Source organism: Pleurodeles waltl, chromosome 3_2, assembly GCF_031143425.1.
Source record: "Pleurodeles waltl isolate 20211129_DDA chromosome 3_2, aPleWal1.hap1.20221129, whole genome shotgun sequence".
Classification (NCBI taxonomy): domain Eukaryota; kingdom Metazoa; phylum Chordata; class Amphibia; order Caudata; family Salamandridae; genus Pleurodeles; species Pleurodeles waltl.
Genome location: NC_090441.1, coordinates 110,650,358 through 110,663,433, shown reverse-complemented (window position 1 = coordinate 110,663,433; position 13,076 = coordinate 110,650,358). Strand labels below are relative to the sequence as shown.

At 46.5% G+C, this 13,076-nt stretch overlaps 1 protein-coding gene across 1 annotated transcript in view; it reads left to right on the top strand.

The window, feature by feature from the left end:
* Positions 1-13,076, top strand: part of LOC138286354 (mucin-22-like) — a 78,015-nt gene that overhangs the window by 30,335 nt on the left and 34,604 nt on the right. The window lies entirely within an intron of this gene.

Genomic DNA, 13,076 nt, shown 5'->3' with positions numbered 1-13,076 from the left:
TAGTCACCTTGAGTGGTGGGTACACTGGATGGCAGATGCATGGACAGTTACTGCCAATGTGACAGCTCAGTTGTCAATAAGTGATGCACATGTCAAGAGAGGGATTCGGAGGCAGGTCGGAATCCCCAGGCCAACACACAATTTGCACTGTTCATTCATGGGACGACCCTGAGACACAAACATATCACACTGAGGGGCAGATTTATACTCTTTGACAAAAAGTATAGCGCCGGCTTGCTTCATTCCTAGACGCCGGCTTGGCGCCATATTTAAGGAACGGCACTAGCCGATGGTAAGGCCCTGTTAGCGTCCTTTGAGAGAGCGCAAACAGGGCTGGGAGCTGTAGGGGGAACCGGGTCTTGTTTGCCAAATTATGGCCCTACACTGTTTAGAGGCAAAAAAATTGCCTCTAATCAGTGTAGCGCCATTTTCTGGCACACAAGACCCCTGGACATGGCTCCTGTCTTAGTAAAGATAGGAGCCATGCCCACCACCCCAATGGCCATGCCCAGGGACAAATGTCCCCTGCGCATGGCCATTGGGGCCAGCGCTGTGCAGGTGGCCCCAAGTCAGAGCCCCCGAGTGGCGTTGGATAGAAGAAAAAACAATATCTACCGGGACTTACCTTTGGATGTGTCCCCCATCCGTGGGTGACCTCCTGGTGTGGGTAAGGGTGGGTGGGGGTTTCCCTTGGGACAAGGAAGGGCACCTGTGGGCAATTTCCATGTTCTCAGACCATGTAAATCTGCCTCCAGGTCCCCTTACACCTGCCCATACTCAGGCCTTAAATAATGGCGCTAAGCAGGCTTAGAGCCATTATTTAAGGCCCTCCTCCTCCCGTGCGTGATTTTTGCACAGGAGGATCAATAAGGCGCTAGGGCCTTTGAGACATTTTTTTGCCCGGGAACGCCTACCTTGCATCTCATTGATGCAAGGTAGTTTTCCGCAGGCAAATAATGTCGTTGACTCCAATATTTTGGCGCTAGACATGTCTAGCACCAAAATATAAATATGGAGTTAAGTTTGCACTGGATTTGCGTCAATGACACAAATCCGGCGCAAACAGGGTATAAATATGACCCTAAATGTATAGGCATACGCAAAAATGTTATTAAGTATTAAACTAAACTAAAAACATTAATAAAACCTACTATATCCTAAACTAACCCATTCTAACTATACGTAACCAACAACTACAGCTAACTACCCTATGCTAAACTTAACAAAGTTAACACCACACTCTAAACTTTGTCCCCTCCCACCCTCCTTAAGTTACAAGACACATGCTACTAAAACTACACATATACTAACTAAATCGAAACAAATATATATATATATATATATATATACATTTTAGATTGTTTTTATTGAAAACACATAGATACCCCAACATGACCCCCCACCCACCCACCAATTAACACATAACAAGTAAAAACCCAACCCCCCAAATCCACTTATCCTATGTAATCTACATATCTACACTAACCTAACACTAACCCCCTAAAACCCACAATAAAACATGATTCAAAATCAGAAGGGAGAGGACAGAACTTGGAGGTGGCAGTTCACAAATCACTTAAAGTTTGGCCTTCTTTATTTTTTTCTTGATGAATTTCAGCCTCTTGGTGTTAGCGGCCACCTCCTCCTCCAAGCTGTCGAGACGTTTCAGTACCAGGGTAACGTGCCTCTGCAGATCCTGCAGCAATTGTGTGTCCATGACAGCAGATGGTGTGGGCTGTTGTACTGATGTTGAAGCAGATGCAGCCTATGTTGTGGGAGTGGTGCCAGCTGTGCCCCCCTGCACTGCAGAGGACCTGGGTGTCTTCTGTGCCTTTTTAGCCAGTGTGGAGACCCCTTGTAGGAATGCTCAGCATTCCTCAGTTGCCCTCTCTGCACGGTAGCAGCAAGCCATTCATCTGAACACAGATTCCACTGCCAGGATATAACAGTACCTCACTGCCCTCTTCTGGAACGTACGCAGCTCATCATTGGTTATGTTGGCAGCTGCAAAATACAGACAGGCAACCATCAGTGTCAGCACTGTGTGGAGTCTGTAGAGATTAGTAGCTTACACTGCTAAATCTAATTACACATGCACTCCGACTCACATTCCAGTATAGACAATGGCCCTGATAAATGTAATGACAACGCTGCCTTAGCATCATATTAATGACACTAAAGCAACCCAAACGGAGAAAGTGAACCAAACATTTGGACGTGTGCATCGCTTTTGAGTAATAAAGAATAATGCAAAGACAGCGCTAACTTTACATAGATAAGGCCCAAACTTCTTCATCATCTGTGTCTATTTTCAACCCTACATCACCAATAACTTGGACATGTCATTGGGAGGATGGGATGCTGTTGGTAACCTTAAGGGGTCAGAGCTGATAGGTACGCATGCAAACCGGATCAATATGACTGTCACCTACACTGTGAGCAGCACATCTACCTACAAATTTCGTATTCCTCTCCCCGTGTGTCTAAGGGGAGATGGCCATGTAATCCATCATCGCAACTGTCCTGGTAATCCTCAAGGCATGCCCACTCATACATGGAGTCAATGAGTGGACCATATGTTAGGAGGGCTGACAACTAGGAAGGTCTATCACATATACATTCATGTGTCCAGGTATAGAAACCCATCAATACCTGATCTGCCACTACTATTCCTTTCAAACCCATTTCCATGCCAGCACATGTTTGGCCTTGACCTGCATGCAAGCCAGTTACATTCCACATAAGTGTAACATACATGGAGTGTAAAAGATGGAGCTCCATGCTGGGGGACAATTGCCAGCCCAGTCCTCCATCTTCATGACAATACAGGGATGTACCAAATTGTGTTCAATATGGTGCATCCCTTTGTTGTGAGAATGATGGAGTGTGCCACAGCCAATATTCTCACTGCGTTGACATGAATGGAAAACCATGCTTAGTATCAAATCATAGTCACTGCGAGTGGACAACAAATTTCAGTGCAAACAAGTTGAGAGGAGTGAGCAAAAGACACACCACTACAATCACACAATGACACACGCACTCAGGTGATTTAGAGCCACACATCTCAACTCTAACACAGGGCCAGAGACTCATGTAGTGCTACACCCTGCAACAACCATATGGGGGCAATCTATAAAAGACCGAATAACATGGTGTAAGGGGGAGTTGTGTAAAAAAAACATGACACTAACCTGGCGCTTTGCAAGACATATAACTCAGGTACTCAAGCTTATCCTGCAAGGCACCCAGAGGCACTTTGTGATAGACATGCCGCTCAAGTCTGCAATGATCATGCATTGATTAATCCATGACTGATGTGGCAAAGTTGTCTAATGGTATCAAATGCCCCAAAATCATTGCCCCTTAAGGCGGGTAAACCCCCTTTACTAACATAATGGCAGAGGTCATGTGCGTGAAATGTTGACAAAGTTGTGCTATACATGCGTTGCCCAACATTGTTGACACAATCCATGGAAAATATGGTAGGCTGGCGGTGCCTTGGCGTTTTATACATGACACTATGCCAGAGCACAGGTGTCGCTATGGCCTCTGAAATGTGTGCCTTCATGATGGTTGTGCAGGACTCATCAGACATCTGACCTGCATTGGTATCATAGTTGCCTAGCCTGGTGCAGTTACACTTCATTCTGGTTGCATACAACCTATCCACAAGCTTTGCATGCAGCACTCCAACTCATCTGCTACTGTCATTCAAGAGCAGTGAACAGTCAATAGTATGCCAATTGGAGACTCACCAACAGGTGAGCCGATCTCAATCCCAAGATGATCGAGCAGATCCTGCTCCCTGGCAACCAGATCTGCCCAGTGATGCTTTAGCTGGTTCTCATTCCTGCAGGTCCTGTATATTCTCTTCAAGTGGTGGAGCACCTTTCCCCACCGCAGCATCCTGGCCTCGGTCTGGTATCCAAGGATGACCCGGCCACCCATCTCAAGCATCATAGGCAGGTAGTGGGATACCAGCCTATCAAATCTACCAAGCTCATCCTTGGAAATCCTGGTCATCCTCCCCCTTCCAGACATGTTAAATTATGTTCAGAGTTGACCCCAAATATGAAGAAAGAAAAAAATAGAATGGAAACTTAACCCAACTAACTTATCCCAACTAGCCCTAATGAGTAACAACCCTGGACAGACACTCCACAGTGCAAATACAAATCCAGACAAAAACTACACAAAACTACAACTACTGGGACAGAATGCACACAAAATACAAGAGGACACGGCAGAAGGGACACCAGAAACTCCAAGACACAATCAAGACTCTACCAAAGGCTCCAAAACACAACTATACTGTCACAAAGGCACAAACTGTAAGGAGAAAGTGAAACTACACCCACTGTACCATTCTTGTAGAAAGAATCTCCTATTACATCACTTCCTGTCCTCATGCGTCACGGTTTTCAGTTATGTGTGTATTAATTTGATGCATTTGACATTTGTGTAGGTTTTGTAGACGCATAACGCATGTGGGTCACCTACATTGACGGTTATGCATCGATTTCACAGAAGGCTGCATTAAAAGGAGTGCGAAGGTAGAATTCACGCTAAGGACCCATGTGTCATCCTTAAATGCACCCTCAATCAACATACATATGACATGGGCTGTGCTGCAGTGTGGCATATTGGGTATGGGCACATGTGGTAGTTCATGCAACAATGTGGTAAGGGTGAGATTAGTCAGTTCTACCAATGTGTGTGTTACGGAGTCAACAGCATGCACATTTTTGCATGTCGTGTATATGTATGCATGTGTGACAACAGTGTATCCACAGATGTTTGCCATTCAGTACAATGCAATACTACTGATATTTGAATGTGTATTGTGGATTGGTATGTGATGTGTGATGTTGTCATACAGAATATACTATTTTGGAGGTGCATACGCGGGTCAGGCATTGTTGATGATGGGCAAACTATTACTACCTAGGAAATGTGACGCGACATCTGTCTCCATATTTGGATTTAGAGTTCATGGAGAGCTGTGTGAAGACAGCACATTTGCCTGACATGTGTACATCTTTGGGACATAGTGTGTGTGACACACTCTGCCTACATTCCACCCAGAATATGGTAGGATCACATATTTTGGATTTCAATCATTGCATTTACAAATGGTTGTTGCTTTTTGTATGGTGGACCTGCAGCCCTATCTGCATACGTTCTCATCCATACTAATGTGCATACCACAGATGTGACTGTGCAATGAGTGAGGTCATGTTTACCCTGTGTCAAGCTTGTGCCCCATGGCGTTGTCAGGACAGATTACCATGGATAGACTGCGCAGACTCAACTTCTTCCATTGGTTACAATATCTGGGGAAGTCATGATGACCATAGTTACCAATGATGTCCCACCCTTGTCACACATGTTCCATGTAGCCAGACTGAGTTATGACAGTGTTTGGTTCCAACATTACTTAATTTCTATTTTTGAACATCCCCAACCTCATGTGTGAGCCCCTTGCATACATCCTATTCTGACATGATGTGGTTGGGTGTGATGAGCTATTGATTAGCAAGTTGCCAATGTGAATGTACAATATGTGTTGTGGTCTATGGATTATGTCCTTCGGTTGTCACATACCAGTGATCAGGCTGTAAGTGATGTGTGTGATGGTGGCAGTAGAATGCTGCACATCACATTTGATGTTACAACATCACTTGTCAGATTAGTAACTGTTACATACTCACTGAGGTAGACTCATATTCCTATGGTATATGTAGTGGAGATTGAATAGACCAAAACAGAATTGGTTGTGTTTAGTTAAATATTAAACATGGTGATTTCAGTGATTTTTTTATGTGAAAAAGTTCTCGACAATTTGCTGTCTACAGCGTCCCCAGCAGCTGTGTTGTGCTGTTCCCCCTATATATCATCAGCGCCACCCTCCTCCTCTTCCTCAGGCAGTTCTGCAACCTGGTCATACATTGGAACGTTCATTCGCACACATATGTTGTGCAGGATGCCATGTCAGGACGATTTTACACACAATGTGTGGGACACCTGAATCTTGATTTCAGGACGCCAAATGTCCTTTCTGCAACATTGCGTGTATGATGGTGTTCCTCATTGTATGCAAGCTCTGCTGCTGTGTTTGGGTTTGCACATGGGGTCATCACCCAGGGCTGTATGTCATAATCCTGACCTGCTGCAAAAGTTAAAAGATGTGAGTTGCTGTTGAGGCTTGCAACAGGTTTGCCATGTAGTATGGCAGTTGTTAATTGGAGTTGGTTTTGACTCATACATGTTTGTGGTATGGTGTGAGTTCCTGGCCTTGTGCTACGTTTTTTTGGCACTGTGTTGTTGGACATGACAATCTTGGGTATTGGCTCAAGGACCTGGGACATATCATTAGAATTCCTGACTGATGCTCAATATGTATGTACCATGTGTTGTGTAGTGCATCTTTGTATCAGTGTGCTATCACTAGAGGGGACATGACACATCCTTGCAACATAAGGGGGTCAGATGTGGTGACAACTTGGTAGCCCTAAAAGAGCCTGGACATCCCAGCCATTTTGACATGTGTCATTACAGATGAAGTGCTACACTTAGGCCCATTTTAATGAGTGAGTGACAATGCACAACACAGCTCCGACATTGGCAGCGATGTGCTGCATCATTTTCACTATGCAGGAATGCACCATGTGTGACATGTTACTAGGCAACCCTTTGTCATCCCCTGCATCGGCGCCTAATAAGCAGCCGTGCACCAACACTGCCAACCTTGCAGCGGGGTACTTGGCCAGCTGCCCTGTGGAGGGGGATGTATCTGTGCAGGAAGAGACACCTCCCTATACATACATGGAGAATTGGCTCTTTCTGTGTAAGCAGCAGTATACAGCATGCATAGATGGCACATTCATATGAGGTCAAATCACAGTCTATTTCATTATTGCATCCTGCAAACGGCACCCCTAGGGTGGTGTTTGATGTTGGCACTACCTCAGCTTTTGGGTGACACCTACATCTGAGTCAGTGTCATCATGCTATGTATCTTGTGGTGACAGACCTACAGAAACACACACTAGACTCCCCTTCCATGCTAAGTGCTGCTTGGGAGGGTGCCCTATTTACAATGTGGCTTCAAGTCACAAAAGAGTGGTTATCCGCCAACTTGTACATACAGTGCAGGCCATGACAATGGCACTGGGGGCTCTTACATAGGTCCCTTGGTGATCTTGAGTGGCAGCTGATGTTTGTGCCAGCCATCAAGTGTCCAAGGGTGTGTACCCCATTGTTTCAGGAGTCCAGCTACTTAGCAAATGTGTCCCTTAGCACAGTGCATGAATGATCAGTGATGTCCTGTATACTCCTACTGGGTCCCACTATGGCATCCATGATCTGCACTAACAGTGACTGCCCTATGGTGGGCCATTTATTGTTTATGATACAGACATGATTGTGTTGTTGGGTCAGTAAGTGGTGCATGTGAGGTGGCAGTACACTTGGGGGGTGATTCTAACTTCGGCGGGCGGCGGAGGCCGCCCGCCGAAGTTCCCCCACCAAAATACCGCTCCACGGTCGAAAGACCGCTGAGGGTATTTTGGGATTTGCCCTGGGCTGGCGGGCGGCCGCCAAAAGGCCGCCCGCCAGCCCAGGGCAAATCAGCCTTCCCACGAGGACGCCGGCTCAGAATTGAGCCGGCGTAGTGGGAGGGTGCGACGGGTGCAGTGGCACCCGTCGCGTATTTCAGTGTCTGCATTGCAGACACTGAAATACTTTGTGGGGCCCTCTTACGGGGGCCCCTGCAGTGCCCATGCCATTGGCATGGGCACTGCAGGGGCCCCCAGGGGCCCCGCGGCACCCCCTACCGCCATCCTGTTCCTGGCGGGAGTCCCGCCAGGAACAGGATGGCGGTAGGGGGTGTCAGAATTCCCATGGCGGCGGAGCGCGCTCCGCTGCCATGGAGGATTCTGCAGGGCAGCGGGAAACTGGCGGGAGACCGCCGGTTTCCCGCATCTGACCGCGGCCGAACCGCCGCGGTCAGAATGCCCTGCGGGGCACCGCCGGTCTGTCAGCGGTGCTCCCGCCGACCCTGGACCGCCGGGGTCAGAATGACCCCCTAGGTGTGGTGCCACTACTCACAAATCTGGCACATGGCATGTGATGGCGTTGATGTTGTATTCCTATGTGTGTGACCCAATGCATCAGGCAGATGTATATGCACACTACAGGTAAGTCAGGTATGTGTTGATGAGATGGAGTTGGTATTGGCACCAGTTGTCTGGCATTTGATGTTTGTTCTGACAGAGACTTGCACGGCATGATTTAAAGGGCCTGTGCCTATGTGTGACTTACGTTACATGAGCATGGTGTATGCCATTGACATTGCTGTGTTATTCTTTGTTTGGTGTACTGTGTGTGTAAAGTGTACGTAACAGGCAACCTGTGGGCAATTGTAGTGGTTTGTTTACATCTTCTGTTACCAAAGGGAACATATCTGCACTTCTCTTTTTTGTGGCATGCCTGTCAAGTTGTGGGTGTGTTACGTACATGTGGGGGTATGTGTTTGTTCTCTGCACTGATTGTGCTGTACTTCTGCATGGTGCATATGTTTTGTTACCTGCACATCTGTGTTACCCTGGTCATGTGTTTTTGGAGTGGTGTATGTCTTGTGTGCCCTACAGTTTTGGTGTGTTGTGTGTATATTGCTAGGTTTGTTGACTTACCCACAAGAAGGCCATTTCAATATTGGACATCCTGGAAGTGTTTGTTGATCCTGCTACACCAGAATATGTAGGTGTCATGGACGCTCCCAGGATACTCGGCCAAAGCGTTTGCAAATAGTTCCCGGTGGTCCACTATGGCGTGCACATTTATGGAATGCATGTGTTTGCGATTCCTGTATAAATGCTCTGTTGCTGTAGGTGGAACAAGTCGGACATGGGTGCAGTCCATTGCACCGAGAACACGTGGAAAGCCAGCAAATTGGTACATCCCCTGTTTTATCTCCTGCTCCATTTGCTCGGTGTTGGGGAAGCTGATGTGGCCGGATTTCAGAGAGATAATTGCGTCAAACACCTTCGGCAGGAACACCGAGAAGGATGGCTGTGACACACCAGCAACCAGGGCACCTGTCGTCAGAAATGAGCCAGTTGCCAGCATGTGCATGACAGCTAGAAGCTTTGTCACAGGTGGTATATTATGTGGGGTCTGCAGGCTGGCTGTGATCTGTGACTGAATATGGTACAGCCGATGTAGTATGGCTTGCTGTTTGAGTCTGTATATCCTAATGATGTCTTGTTCCTTGAGGCCAATAAGGGTTGTCCTGAATCAGAATATCCTCTCCTGCCTTCTGCGTTGCCTTTGTGGGTCCCATTGTGGTGGTGGTGGTTGCTGTTGTTGTTGCTGTCCTCTGCGTCATCTCCCAAACTGCAGCAGTAGCACTTCCATCTTGTCCTGTAGGTTGGTAATGTTGTTTCTGTGTATTTTCCTTAAATAGTGGTGTGTGGGCCTCATGTTAATTCCTGGTCTGACCCAAATCAACGCAAATCGGAGTTAACATCATTTTTTTAGTCCGCCTCCCACCCGTGCGTAATTTCTGCATGGGTGGATAAATATGGCGCTAGGGGCTTAGAATCATTTTTTGGTCGGTAATGCCTACCTCACATCTCATTGACGCAAGGTGGTTTCACACTTCCAAAAAATGAAGTTAACTCCAATATTTTGATGCTAGATGGGTCTAGCATAAAAATATAAATATGGAGTTAAGTTTGCGCTGAATTAGTGTAAACAAATTACGCTAATTCAGAGAAAAGCAAGTATAAATATGGGCCTAGGTCCCTTAGGTAATGACGAACCAACATGGCCCACGTTTGCCATGCACACACCACATCCTGATGTGCAGGCTATGCAAGTAGCTGACATATGCACACTTTACAATGAGCTAGTAGCAATATGTAGATGACTAATGCAGTTCGCAATGCAAACTTTGAATACCACCCCAGCGAGGGCTGAGAGGGCTGTCCATCAATTAGTTGTTACAGGAATTAATCCTCAAACGGTACATGCAATAATGGGCAAAGCACCCATGGAATGGGAAATTATTTTGTTCTGGATAGCACAAAAAACAAATGAACTGGAAGCAGTGTTTTCCCATACGAACCCCAAGATAGACATAGAAATTTGCACAATGTGCTTGCTATTCAGAATGGTTCTCTCAATAGAGGACTGTGCCACTTGGGGTACAGTCTTCGATGCAATCTACACTACCACACATGGTACTACAACACTCACTAATTTACTGGAAGTGTTAAAACAAATTCAAAATGAACACAGGGCAGCCCCGGCCCTGGAGCCGGAGATTGAACTGATGCGTAATTTCAACACAGTCTCCTCAATTATTTTAAGCAATATTAAAGGAGAAGCAGCATTGGCCATTGACCAATGGCTTCAGAAGATTCCTCAACAAAACCAAGAGTGTGAGCTGCCAAATATTATTTCCGAAACGTATACAATTATAGGTCAGGATAGGCTAGGGGCCAGATCAACTAAACCACACATTCAGAGTACCACCCCTGAGGAAGGTACTAAACAAACACAAGAAAAAGCTGAGATAAAAACAAAACAAAGACAAAAGAAGCCAGAGAGGAGAATCTCTGCAGCCTGAGACCTCTGAAAGAAGATACACTCTCCGAAATAGAGAAACTTTAAAACCTCCAGATAGATACCAATAAACTGATACACCTCCCTCTTGTTCCTTTTAGGACATGCTGGATAAATTGAGTAAGAGAGTGGGCCGCTCAGAACACCGCACTGACTATACCAAGTAGAAGAACGACTCACAATGTTCTTCAGAAGCTTACAGTAAAAAGGGGGACAAATCTCCCCAACAAAAGACCCAATTTAAAAAGAAAAACGTGGCAGTAATTTCCATAAGCATGGCAGCAACGCTGAGAATGTTGTTCAAGAACAGGATATGGGCAGCAACTCTGCCAGGCAGGCAGCAGAAGTCACAATTTGTTGCCAAAATCTTATAGCTCATCTGGCTGTATCAGCAACTAATGACTTTTCTCATCAGAGAGACAGCAGACAGGTGTTTCCCCACCCTATAGGGTTTATTAATTAAATATCCAAATTGAAGGGGACGTGGAGCACACCATAGAAGTAATATTTTGGGAAATTTTGAACTGTGATGTTCTATTGGCAGAAAAAGATTGGCAACCTTAATTTGTCCGCAAGCTCCCACATGGGAACAATGTCATTTTGCCTTCTTTCTCAGACTTAGGGGCATATTTATACTCTGTTTGCGCCGAATGTGCGTCAAAATTTTTGACGCACATTGGGCGCAAACACTGCCCCATATTTATACTTTGACGTCCGACCCCGCGGGCGTCAAAGTTCCACCATGTGCGTCATTTTTTAGAAGGGTGAACCAGACTTGCGTTAATTATATGCAAGGTAGGCGTTCCCTTCCAAAAAATGACTTTAAGGCCTGTGCCCCATATTTATACTGTGACGTCATTTTGACACACAGGAGGGGGCAGGCCTTAAAAAACGGCGCCCAGCCTGATGGGTGCCGTTTTTTAACGCCTGGGTCAGGGCAGGCGTTAAGGGACCTGTGGGCTCAGAAGGAGCCCAGAGGTGACCTCCCATGCCCCCAGGGACACCCCCTGCCACCCTTGCCCACCCCAGGAGGACACCAAAGGATGGAGGGACCCATCCCAGGGAAGTTAAGGTAAGTTCAGGTAAGTATATTTTTTCGATTTTTTTTTGTGGCATAGGGGGGCCTGATTTGTGCCCCCCTACATGCCACTATGCCCAATGACCATGCCCAGGGGACATAAGTCCCCTGGGCATGGCCATTGGGCAAGGGGGCATGACTCCTGTCTTTGCTAAGACAGGAGTCATTTCAATGGGGGTTGGGCGTAAAAATAAATGGCGCAAATCGGGTTGAGGCCAAAATTTTGCCTCAGACCTGACTTGCCCCATTTTTTGACACCCAAGATCCATTTTCCCCTACGCCGGCGCTGCCTGGTGTGAGTCATTTTTTTTTACGCACACCAGTCCGCAGCGCCGGCTAACGTCATCCAATAAATAAGGCGCCCGCATGGCGCTTTGGAATGGCGTTAGCCGGCGTTAAAATTTTTGACGCACAACTGCGTTGGCGCAGTTGTGCGTCAAAAAGTATAAATATGGGCCTTAGTTCCAGATGCAGTAAAGGAAGCCTATGGTGCTGATTGGGATCTAGGGCAGGGTCCCGAGCTGTACCCCAACCATTCAGGGTGGTATAAAGATTCCCCCTACCATGTAATACCTAAGAGGTCCACATCCCAGCGTCATCCTCAATATCCCATTTAACACAAGGCTAAAGCCCCAATGGGAGAGAGTCTCACACAACATGAGTACCAGAGAACAATGAAACCCTGTGTCTCAGCAATGAATAACCTGTTAGTCCCCATTGCAAAACCAGCCCATTCATATAGAATAGTCTTAGACTACAGACACTTAAACATTCACAAACACATATCCTATACAAAAAGCACACAGCACGAGACTAATTAACAACATAGGGGGCGCATTTATAGGCCCCTAGCACCACAGGAGCATCACTTTTTGTGATGCTCCTGTGGCGCTAAGCACTGCGCCGTATTTACAAGGTGGCGTTAAGCCACTTTTTGTGGCTTAACGTCACCTTGTAAATACGGCCCCTTCCAACGCTGCACTGTGCATGGAAGGGGCGTTCAATGGGTGTTGCTGTGGGTGTGCCACAGCAACACCTATTGCATTTTGATGCGCCTCAGATTTATGAAATTTCGTAAACCTGGAGGCAACGCCAAAATCTAACACCACTCCCAGGGGTGGCGTTAGCAGGGCGCAATGAGGAGGGATATTTTCATTCTGCAGCATGCATAGAAATAACAAAATGCCAGCAATTATTGTTTATGTGTGGGAAGGTGTCCCTTCCTGCACATAAACAATCATTTGAAAATGACGCTTTGGCACTTCTGTGTGTGCTGCATTGTGCAGCACACACAGAAGTGCCAAAGAGCCATTAGTGATTGTTTATGTGCAGGAAGGGACACCTTCCCGCACATAAACAATCACAA